An 11,387-nucleotide genomic window follows, 5' to 3' on the forward strand; every position below is an offset into this window, starting at 1 on the left:
AAGATTTGCAACAATCCCTTACTGAAACAAGACAGAGGACTTAACAGCCGAAAATGGCTCATGCAGCAGGACCTTGGCAGGGGAACAAGCCTGCGCACGGTTCCATATGGAGCTGAGCTATTAGCCTTTTGTGCAGCTTGGCCTTAATGCTAGTGCCTGTATTAATGCCTGCCTAAGACCAGCTGACCAAACAACTGACTGACCAGCCAGCCAAGAGCTGTGGCTGTTCAACCTTGCCGGGCAGTTCTGGAGCCACTCCTCGAGAATGGATTTTGGCCGTGATGCCTCAGCCCTGCCCTGAGTGTGGTGTGAGACCCGGAGGCGCCGATCACAGGCTCTCTTTTTCTCTGTCTCCCATTTCACACTTTCTTTTTCATGCCACCAATGCTCCCTTTTTAGCAGGCTGGTCTCCCAGCACCGGAGCAGGAGTCAGTTTGCTGAGCTGACCCCTGCAAGTGTGAGGGAGAGCGGCTGAGAGCATCGCACAGAGGGGACGAGTCTCCAGCATCCTTGCACCAGCACTGCCAGGCAGGACCAGACCGCGTCTTGGTTTGTAGGCAGGGATTAGTCAGGCAAAATTATTTTAGCTCCCTGGGATTTTCACCTCAGTAAACACAGTGTGCTGCAAAGTCACAAATTAATTTAGCTCGAAGTCAACTGTGCTAAGGTTATTTATATTGCTCTTACAGATAAGGACTTGGAGGACCAGAAAGACTAAAGCTTCCCAATATTGGTCCTACCCTACCAAAGCTTCCTGGTCCTCAGTGGTCTGTGACAGGACGGAGGGGACAGCCCAAGTGGTGAGTCCTGACTGCGGCATATTGCCAGACTTACAGCTGGTAACTTTTTTGTGTTTCGTGCTTAACTTCTTTCGCACTATCACCAGGATTAATAATTTATTTCTGCAGCACTTTGGCTAGTAAGGAATGCAGCCTCAGCTACTGCTCCAGCAGTGTAAATATGGCCAGAACCTGGCTTCTGTACATATGCATTTGTGTGCGTGCATACACATTTACGCGTGCGTAAGAATAGCAATCCTGTGAACACTTTGTGTTCGTAACACACAGAACATATAGTGCTACAGCAAAGGCAGAGGGCTTTAAGTGAGACAAGCTTTCAGGGAAAAAAGAGAAAGAGAAAGGTTTATCATTGCTATTTAACTCGGAGTACTTAAAATAAAACCCAGTTTACCATAAAAAATAGCCAAAGGGCTGTGCAACTTTGGCATGATATATTCCAAGCAGAAAAAGACTGGTTTGAAGCCGCGCAGCCCTCACTCTTTGGCACAGAGTTACTTCTCCCGCAAATACAGCCGCACAACCGAGACTGCGTTTCCTTTTATAAAGAAATTTCGGTTTGGGGGGCAAAAGGAAAATATGAATACAGCTCTGGAGCAGCTCTCCTGGACCCAGTCTCCTATAATAGTCCTAGAAAAACAGGGCAGATGATGTCATGGCAGCTGCTGATTGCCTGACAGACAGTTTCCGCAGCGCAACATGAGGCCCTTTGGTCTCCCTGTCAGGGAGATTGGCAGCTGAATGGCACCAATGAGCGCTGGACTGTATTCCCTCTGGGAATGCTGCCCTCATTGATGGACAGAAAGCAAAGGGAAAGATTGTCTTTGAACCTGAAAAGAATCCCCTTTTTTCTCCCTGAAGCTCCTGCCCCCGCTCTCCGCAGCTCTTTTTTCATCCCCTTTTTTTAAAGGTGTTTTGTTCTACAGCAGTTACTGAGCTTAATGGAACTGAATGACTTTTCCCCTTCACAATCTGTCAGTCAAAAGCTCAACTCCAGGGCCGTTAAATGAAGTCCTTTCAGAGGCAGACAGAGGAGGAATGTGTCAGTCATCCAACAGACCCCGTTGTGTTTTAATCTGTCAGAGGGGTGATAGGGAGAGCAGCCGGGCTCGGCTGGGGCACATTCCCAGCAGCAGCTAAGAGGCCCTGACAAATCCAGGTGCTGGAGCCAAAAAGTCAACGGGTCATAAACACGGGCGAGGTACGGCGCTCCAAGCCCCCAGACGCTCTGCTTCGCGATCGGCTGTGAGATGTTTGGGCAAAATTTCAGCAAAGGTATCGCAGTAAGCGTTTCCAGCAGAAAGCCAGCCTTTAAGCACAGGATGGATCTGCGTAAGGCATGGCTTTCAAATTAATATAACTCTTAACTAAAACACTGGAGACAGTAATCCTCTGGATGAAATGCATTTAGGTGGACTATGATTCCGAGCCATTTCTGCCGAATTACCTTAATTTTTTGAGTTTCCCCCATTATATGACATTCCATTAATCTTACCTATTAGGTTAAGACTGATGTGCAATTTGTTCCGGGGCTGAACAGTTGGTGCTATTCACTCAAGCGCCAGTGTTTCACTACACATTATGAGAAGTGCTCACTGTTGCTCTAGTGAGAATAATGATCCTCTACTTGCATTTCAAGGGTTTGCTATTTCATCTTTTTTTTTTTTTCCCCCACCAAGGGAGTAGATTTAAACAAACAGCTCCTGTTCTTATCAGATCTCATAGGGAATGTCTCTTGCCTGTTTTTACAGAGATGGCAAACTGTGGTTCTGCACACAATGTAGTTCTGTGTTACTGTGGCAGCTGGACTCCTGATGCACTTGAATTTGCTGGCTTTCCATCTGTAATAAAGTGGGTTTATATCCCCCGCAACGCCGCTGTGGTTCCCCTCTAGTTTTGCGTACCTGTGGTCTGATGCCAGGCCCAGCAGAGTCGGCGTAAGGGATCCCCTGCCTGGGAAGGATGCTGCATGGGAGCAGCATCTCGTTTCCCGTCCTCTCTGTTTGCTTGTCTGCAAAGTCATGGAAAACCAGTGGCCTCTCACAGCTCGTCATTCGCTAGTTTAGACAGAGTCTATCGTGTCAGCATTTGCTTAAATGCTGCAGCAAAATGCATTCCCTCTGCCTTCTCCCCCTGCGCCCAGACAGATTTCCCTTGTATTTATTCATAGCAATGGAGCTCTATCTGGTCTGTGGGGCTGTGGCCAGCCCTGGGTTGGAGTTTCAGGAGCCCTGTTGTGGGTTTCAGCAGCCCTGTTTTGGAGTTTCAGCTGCTTCTAGAAAGCTACTTCTCATGGATGCTGATAACTATGGCAATAGAAAGTGTCGTTGCTGTAGAAAACTGCCTGTTCTGGTTATCTAATGGGTTAAACTCTGAAATATAGGGCTTGCTTGGACAGAGCCCTAAGAACAGCACCTGACTGATATGCTGACAGGAGAGATTTACAGTGTTGGCAGCTTTTACAATAAATTTTCAAGTCAGTGGCTATGTGCTAGGGTAAACAGAGTGGTTTCCTTTCACTGAACTAGAACAACAACCAGTGCTAACAGCCAGCAGGGTACAGAGCCCTGGCAGGGGTCTAAAGGTGTATAAGGAGTCACCTCCGCCTGGTCTTGACTTGTTTCCTTTCACAGTCGAAGGAAAAGTTGAGAGAAAGATAAATTTTTAGAGAACTGCCTAGATATCCGGTATGATTTAGTTGGGAATTACTGTGAGTGGAGAATAACCTGAGTTCATCCTGCTAAGCTGCACAGGATGGTCCCGAAAAGGATGGTGAGTTGAAGTCCTTTGCATTGGGAAAACTGCAGAAAACTGTCTGCATTTGTTTAGATGAAGTGGAGTTTTGTTCTCTAGGAATCGAGATGCTTTACAGAGTAACTGAACTTGTAGGGTGTATGTTCTGCCCCGAAAGGAAGGTGTTGCAGCGTGGCTGGCATGGCCACCACAAGTCCATAGGAGGGGAGCCCATTTCATCCGCACGGACTCTCTCTCCATCCGTCACTCAGGGCTGAGCTTCGGGCGGAGGGAGGTGTGGGAGGGCATGAGTGAATGGAGTCTGTTGTCATGTAGATTATTTATCCTCTGTATGGAGGAGTAATTAGGCCCAGAGGGCAGTCCATCACTGTCTTCAGGCTGGATCAGCGGAGACGGACTGGCTCCTCTTCCAGCGATGCTTGGAAAAAAAGCTGTGCCGCACACTGGGCCCCGTGTGGAGCACATGGCGGTGGTGCATCTTGATGTGGTCAGAAAGGTCACCGTCCCCACTGAAAGGCAAGAGAAGCCCGAGGAGCACTGGCTGACAAAGGCGGTGGCCTCTCGTCTGCGCACGGACAGGAATGTAATTGCTGAACATAAGCTGTCCTTGTTTCACAGAGAAGGATCAGACAGCCCTGTTGGGGTTCAGCTGATCTGAGGAAAGGCTTGGCCCTTTATGCGTATTGAAAATTCCCTCTGTAAAGAAAGGTTCCTTTAACTGTGCCTTAGCTGATAGCTGGAACAAAACCCAGCCATGCTGTCCGGGTTAGTCTGCATCACGGGCTGCAAAATGTGGGAAACAGGATTCCTACACTCTCAGAATGCACTGAGATCTTCCCAGGCCAGTTATCATCCTTGTCTTCTTATTGTTAGGGGTTTATTTGCAGACCCGTAAGTTACAATGAACTAAACAGAATTTCCTTTGCGTGTAGGTCTGCTATCCTATGTTTTTAAGTATTTATGATGTGATCCCATGCACACGCAGGCAAGCAAAATATCTTTCCGTTCATAGGAATGAATGATGTATCAGTTTGGATGTCTGTCTATCCTATCTGCATGGTCAGCCATGGAAAATCATCAGGCTGGAGCAGCTTGTCACTCACTCAGCTAAATAAGATTCAAGCCATATCAACATCTGCTTAAAAGTGGCTGGACTGCCACTGAATAGCAAAGGCTCAATTCAACCCATATAAATGGAAATTTTTACTGTTGGCATAAAAGCATTTACAAGCTGAGACATATATTATAATGGGAATGAAAATAAACCCTTAAAAAATCTGCACCCCATTTGTTCAGGCTGTGCCTGAATGTTCCCATGCTGAGAAGCACTTCTTGCCATTTATTAACTGTGACTTTAACTAGAAAGTGAAGCTGTTCGTTCAAATAAAGTGCATTCCTGCCTCTACTACTGGAATAGCTGTCATTTTGCCGAAGGGCTGTGTCTCAGTGACACATGTGCCAGCAGTAACGGCTGCCTGACGTTGCCCAGTCCTTCTACATCTGATATTCCCCACTCCTTGATACTAACACTGAATGCAAGACTTAAAACTTCCCTGTGAGTTTCCTGCCTATTTCAAGACACACCACAACATATTTTTAACAGGGTATCACCACTTATTTTCCAATGTTTGCATACTGAATTTTTCTTGACAAAAACCTGTGAACCCGGACAATCAAATAGTCATAGTCACACACACACATTTAAACACAGTTGGCCCTGTCTTCACCCAGCACAATCTGCAGCTGCGCAACCAGTTAGTGATATATGTGTGGGTGGATATGTTTTAGGGAGAAGTTGTTCAAAATTTGCACTTTTATGCCCAGAAGGCTTTGTATGTGTGTGTGCCCCTGCTAAGCACATAGGGGGAAAAGTGCAGGTGTTCCTGTTAGCAAAATAACGCCTACAAAATCAGAGACCAGGTTGAGAGCCCAATGAACAGGAGATCCTTCCTTCATTCATTTCCTTCAGTTAAGCCCTAAAGTGCTACAAACTTCTTCTGGTTATTGTTAAAGGGGAATGGAAAGTTTCAAAAAATCTCTCTTGTAAAGAAGCTTATATTACCCCTAAAAAGAAATGTGGGGGGAGGAAAGACCCTCATCTGCGCTATGGCGATTTCAAGCAGCGAGCTTGGAAGTCCTGCTTTTAATCCAGGCATTTAATTTCAAACAGGTGCTGCTGCCTGTCCTCCTCGGGACCTGGGGAGTGAATCCCACCAGTGGATTAGGGATCTTGCTTGCTCCAGAGAAAGGGGTGTGCAGCTTTTCCTGCTGCTTGCAGGCGGCAGCTTCAGATCCCCCGTGGGCGAAGGAAGAGGTCGGAGCTCAGTGCGATGGTGGGAAGGGGCAGGAGGTCGGGGGCCCAGGGGCGAGGGCTGGATTTCGGTTTCGGGTAACACGTGGGTTGCAAGCCCCACTGCTGTAGGTAGACGCTTCTGGCTTTTGCAAAGGAGCCGAAACACACATCTTTTCTTTTGCAGACGCTTCCCATTTGAAGGTCTTGCAGACCACGAGGTGGCATCTTCTCCCCCTGAGTGATTTATGCTCATCCCCACCTGAGGTCCTTCCCGGTGCCTCAAGCTGTGCCTGGACCTGCACAGCCATATTCTTTCAAGATGTTTAAGCCTCTTTTCATTAAGTTTGCCCCAGTTCTTCCGATGCTGCTCTTGACCCTCGCTGTTGAGTGTTATAGCAGGATATTAAACTGGCACCCTCTGTTACACGTTAAGAAAACAGCCGTGAAACTGGAGAGCTTGGCGGACACACCTTCTGCAGCCTCTTGGTGAGGGCATCCTTTGAACACCGGACCCCCCTCCACGTGGCCGAGTACAGTCAGATGCGATGGCCAGCCCCTACGGCCCCAGCCCCATTGCCTTCTCACCGGCTGCTGGGCTTCCCTTTGACTTCAGGCAGCCAAACCTCCAGGGCATCACCCTCGTGAGGGCAGTGGGAGCTACAGGGGTCTCCCAGCGCTCTCGGGCTGCCTCTGCGGGGGCCCAGGAGCTGGCCTGGCCCACCAAGGGCTCTTTGTCTGTTCCCACTCTTTTTCAGGCACAAATAATTACAGGTGCAATTTAAGTGACCCTGGTGTCTAACTACTTGATTCGAAGGCACAATTAAATACCGAGACATATAAATAGCCTAAATTGGACTTTTCAGTTAATGGTTAGAACAGCAATAGGGGCCAGGTTAGGAAACTTTGACCTTGTACCTGAAAATTAACTATACTGTACATTGAAACTCCCTACCTGGTTGAAACCTTACACACCCTGGCTTCTAGTCAAACCTCTAAATGTCAACTTTGCTGACTAGGATTACGTGTCCTCTGGGGACTGTTTATTGTGCAACAAGATGACCTTCTAGAAGAATTAATATCACCCTGCCTGTTTACCCATTCTGTCAAATGTAGCAAAGTGTGGAAGAAATGCTCCTTTCCCCTGAGCTTGGTGGTGTGGGATCACTTTGGAGGTGCAAGGCACCCACCCTACCTTGCTGGGTGCACCGTCAGTTCCAGTGGTGCAGCCCAACGAACCTCCTGGAGACGTGGATGAGCCAGTTCTTGCTCAGGTGGTCCTGTTAATATTTGCAGGATAATTCGGGTAAGTAACCGTGAGCAGAGTGAGCAGCTACGTCACAGTGTATCATTGCCTGAGTTGCATGGAAATGCAAAGTCCTCCACTACTACAGTACATCAGACTCTTCCTAGAAAAGTCCTTTTTGCAGAGGGAAAAAAAAATATCTGAGCTTTTCAATAGCATTCAGAGCATGTGAAGAAAGACAGCAGTCCTGGATTTTGTGGGATCAAAAAGGGTCCTTCAGCTGTGCCTGTGAAACAAGCAATTTCTTCTACTGGCAATATCCAAAACGCATTGTGAACCTTTGAACTCAGTCATAATCCACAACAATGCTTCCTGGGAACTGCGGTTATTATGAATTGATGTAGCCATCTGGATACATCTAGCTATTGTTAAACATGGTGTTTATATGATGTCATACGTACCTATGCTTCTATAAAGAAAGAAATGCAGTTTTCTGCACCAACGAACTTGTGTTTTGGAAGCCAGCACAGTAACTTTCCACCCTTTTATGATTAATGTATCCTTCCTTAACCATCCTCCAGCAAAACTGTGAATTCTTTAAAAAACATTACAGCTGTAGATTGCTATCTAATATTTATGAACTTATTTTCTTTCATCCTCTTCCCCGGACCTGGAAACTCCCAGGGGTCCTCGGATCACAGGCTGAAGACCAGTGGGTAAGATATACCTTTTGTAGCACCTGGGACAAATGATGGTGTGAAGCTGTTAATACTTCTTTTGAAGGGAGCATCAGGCTACGCCCCACTCCTTTGCTAGGAGCTGGTGGGGAGCAAGAGTAGGGGCAGCATTTGCTCTGTGTTCCCACTGCAGAGCCCTTTCCTTACGGAACAGCAGTGTCACAGTGATGAAGGACCAGGCAGGACGTGTCTCTCTTTGAGGCTTGACGTGGTCAGCTCCAATAATACACAAAAGTTCAGTAACCATTTTGCAACCAGATGTGATGTGGACTGTGCTTCCTGTAATTTCCATTAGCCCTGAGGGTACCTAGATGTCGGCTGGGGAACACCTCCATTGGTGGGCTTAAGCCTTAGGTGATGGCTTTTATTACTGTACACACAAAATTCTCGAGGCGCACGGGCCCTTGACCTGGGCAGGCAGGTCACTGGTTAGCAAGATGCAATGCCCAGGCAGGTCTTGATGTCTGTCAGGACTCGGTCAGTGTCTTGGCTTTTCAGAAGAAGGACAGCTTGGGAGTGATTGTGGGCTGGGCGGCACGGCGAGGCAGCCCGCACCATCAGCATGGTTTTAATTCGACTCCCAACACACAGGGGCAGATTCGGCGGCCTCCTCTGCTGCTTGCTGCTCAGTCCATGAAGTCACTCTTCCTTTGCAAAGACCCATTCTTGCCTCAATAAATAGAGCTTTCCACTGCCATTGTTTATTTTACTGGGGGGGTGGGTTTCTCTTCGTGTCACCTTTCCCTTTTTTAATTTCAGCCTCTTATGGACTACATGCTGGTTTGCAAAACCTGCCAATCTGAATGAGTAGCCCAGGGAATACAAGTTCCTATGGGATAAATGCTCCAACTTATGACTCATGGACTAGAATAGTAAAAGCTGATGCATAAAGGGCCCTGGGCACTAGCATACCACTGATGTTTTAAATTTATCTTCTGCAAATGAGAAAGATGTTTTTCTTCAAGACATACAAAAATACACCAGCGCAGTGCAATCTAAACGAAGTTATGTGGGAACACTGCTCTGCACTGTATTGCCAATCTCTTGTGTTTATGTATAATTTTCCATGGGGCATTCCTGTCTGTAAAACTACTCAGAGCGCTTTCCTGTGGACTCCTTTTTGACTGGCAGGAATACTAGCAGCCCTAAGTGTCATGTTGTTCATTTGCGCACAGTGTTTTTACAGCTATTCAATAGCATCTGTGAGTCATTTGCTGGCTGAGCCTCGGCTCTTTGGCATGCCTCAGGTAGAGGTCTCGGGCGCTCAGGGGGCAGGAAGGAGGGCTTCGCGTCCAGGGCTGGGCTCCATGGGAAGAGGCACCCAGCTGGCAGCCGTGGTCCGAGGGGAGAGTGGGTGCTGTGGTCACCCGCCTCACTCTGCCCCATCTGCGAGGTGATTTTGGCCACAGGGAAGACGTCAAAGAGTTTGTCCCATAAGTTCCTCCAGGACAAATAAAGTGGAAGGGAACGGCGCGCTGTAGGATCCCCAATTTTGCCTTGCCACTCCAAGTCTTGACTTGCTCCCTGAGGAGAGGGTGGGTGACTTCTCTCCCAGAGCAAAGTAGAGGAAGGACTGGTGCTGTCAGTTGCATGTGGGTATCTGGTCTCTCCTGCCCTTTACTGGGGCTGACTGGGAGCCTTGCCTTGCCTGGGTCTGTGGACCCGCACATCACTTTGCACAGATTTATTTCTAAGACGTTGACTTCCACACAGGGGGATCTGCTAGAAAGGCAGTGCTTTTCAAAGCCATCTCACTGATTTCTGTGCCCCAGCTCAAATATTCAGCACTTATTTCCTGAAACGCGTGGCACGACTGAAGGTCCTAGCTGTACTTTGAGGAAAAGGCTGCCCTTGGCTCCAGGCGAGATCCAGCCTGTCGTTCCTGGCAGTGAGGCGCTGCAGAGGAAGGGAGAGGGAAAGGAGCAAACCTGGGTTTAGCAGTCAAACGTGGAGCTGGTCAAAGTGTGAGCACGCAGCCTGCCTGTGGGGCAGAAACTCCTCAAAGATGCTGGGTTGGAGCCAAGGCAAAGAGGACCTGAATATGGGATGCTCCTGGCCAGACCTGGCAGCCAGGGCTGCAGCCCTGCCCTGGCGGCTGCCAGCAGCAGAGAGCCCCTGGGCTGGTTGTCCCTTAATTACAAAACTGAGTTAAAATTGGTGACTTTTAATAGTGAAGAAAGTGACTGCAGACTTTTTATTTCCTTTCCATTCTCTGACCCTCCATGTTTTTCATGCTGGAGGAAAAAGAAAAGGGAAGGGACTATTTGCATCTAGTCGTGAGTGAGACAGTGCAGCTAGTTCTTGATATTTCACACATGATTTAAAGTGAAATGAGGAAAAAGAAAAGTGCAACACTGTGCAATGCTGGGCATCAATGTTCCTGTAGAAAGGGTGACAAACCTCACAATTTTTCCAGAGTTATTTGCATCTATTCCTTGGACAAAATTGCTCTGCATGACTCACTCATTCCTCTGTTTTCCTTGTCATACCGAGTCCAATGTCACACGGGCTTCTCAGAATAACACTTCTATAGATTTTGTGCAATATATAGAAAGGCCAAAGAGGTGAAAAAGAGTAAAAGGACTTTTTATAAAAAGGCACAGACTACAGAAAATGTTTTAAAATACTGCAGAACCTCCGGATCATCTAAAATATTCTAAATATTTCCTAAAGGCCAATGTCTGCTTTCTCAGACACTCTTTCTTGTGAGATTTCAGCTGCACCAAAAATAAGATGACAGCCAGGTTGGTTTTGGATCCAGTTTACAGAATTGGTATCTGTGGCAGAGGCAGAACTGAATGTTGAGAGTGAAAACATCTTAGATTTGAAGTTCCCGTTTTCATAATCTGTACTTGTAACATTAACTGAACTCTTTTGATTTTGCAAACAAATGCACTAGAAAAATACCGGTCACTTTTCATGTTTAAGACCCCAGCTGATGTGAATCCTGTATTGGTCTTGAAACTGTAATGAAAAGCTGAAAAAGACCAAAAGGAAATGATGAAACATTCTTATCTTCTCAGTTATTTATTCACTGTTTTTCCCCTTCATTTTCACTCCAGGGGTAGTAATGAGTTTTACGAATGTAAGGTGTCAGCTATAGGCTTTTCTGTTGAAACCTCTAAATTTATAGCTCCTCTGGGCATTACAGGCATGGATAATGCATAATTTACAAACAGACTTGAAACTTTCATCTTCCTTTTCCCACTCCTTTCCAGAGCTTTTTGTTCAAGGAGTGATTTGTTTTGCTGTAGTGGAAACCATATGCTCTTCTAAATCTCAGAGGAGTGTAGAAATTCTGCAACATTGCCAGATGTGGCCAAAGAAACTTCACCTGACATAGAATTGCACAAGCTTCTCTTCTTCAGTCAAAACTGTCTTCCTAAGGCGACATATTTTCCTGCTATTTGGTAGTGGACGAGAGGAGACCAAATCCCAGCCAGCTGCCATAGGCGCAGTGTTGACATCAGACTCCCGAGGTCTGTGCCCTGTTTCTGGCGGGGCAGGAGCTGGAAGCTTTAGTGAGCCACCTCACCAGAAGATGGGTCAATAGCTCTTAAATG

The sequence above is a fragment of the Rissa tridactyla genome, chromosome 2, assembly GCF_028500815.1.
Source record: "Rissa tridactyla isolate bRisTri1 chromosome 2, bRisTri1.patW.cur.20221130, whole genome shotgun sequence".
NCBI classification, from domain to species: domain Eukaryota; kingdom Metazoa; phylum Chordata; class Aves; order Charadriiformes; family Laridae; genus Rissa; species Rissa tridactyla.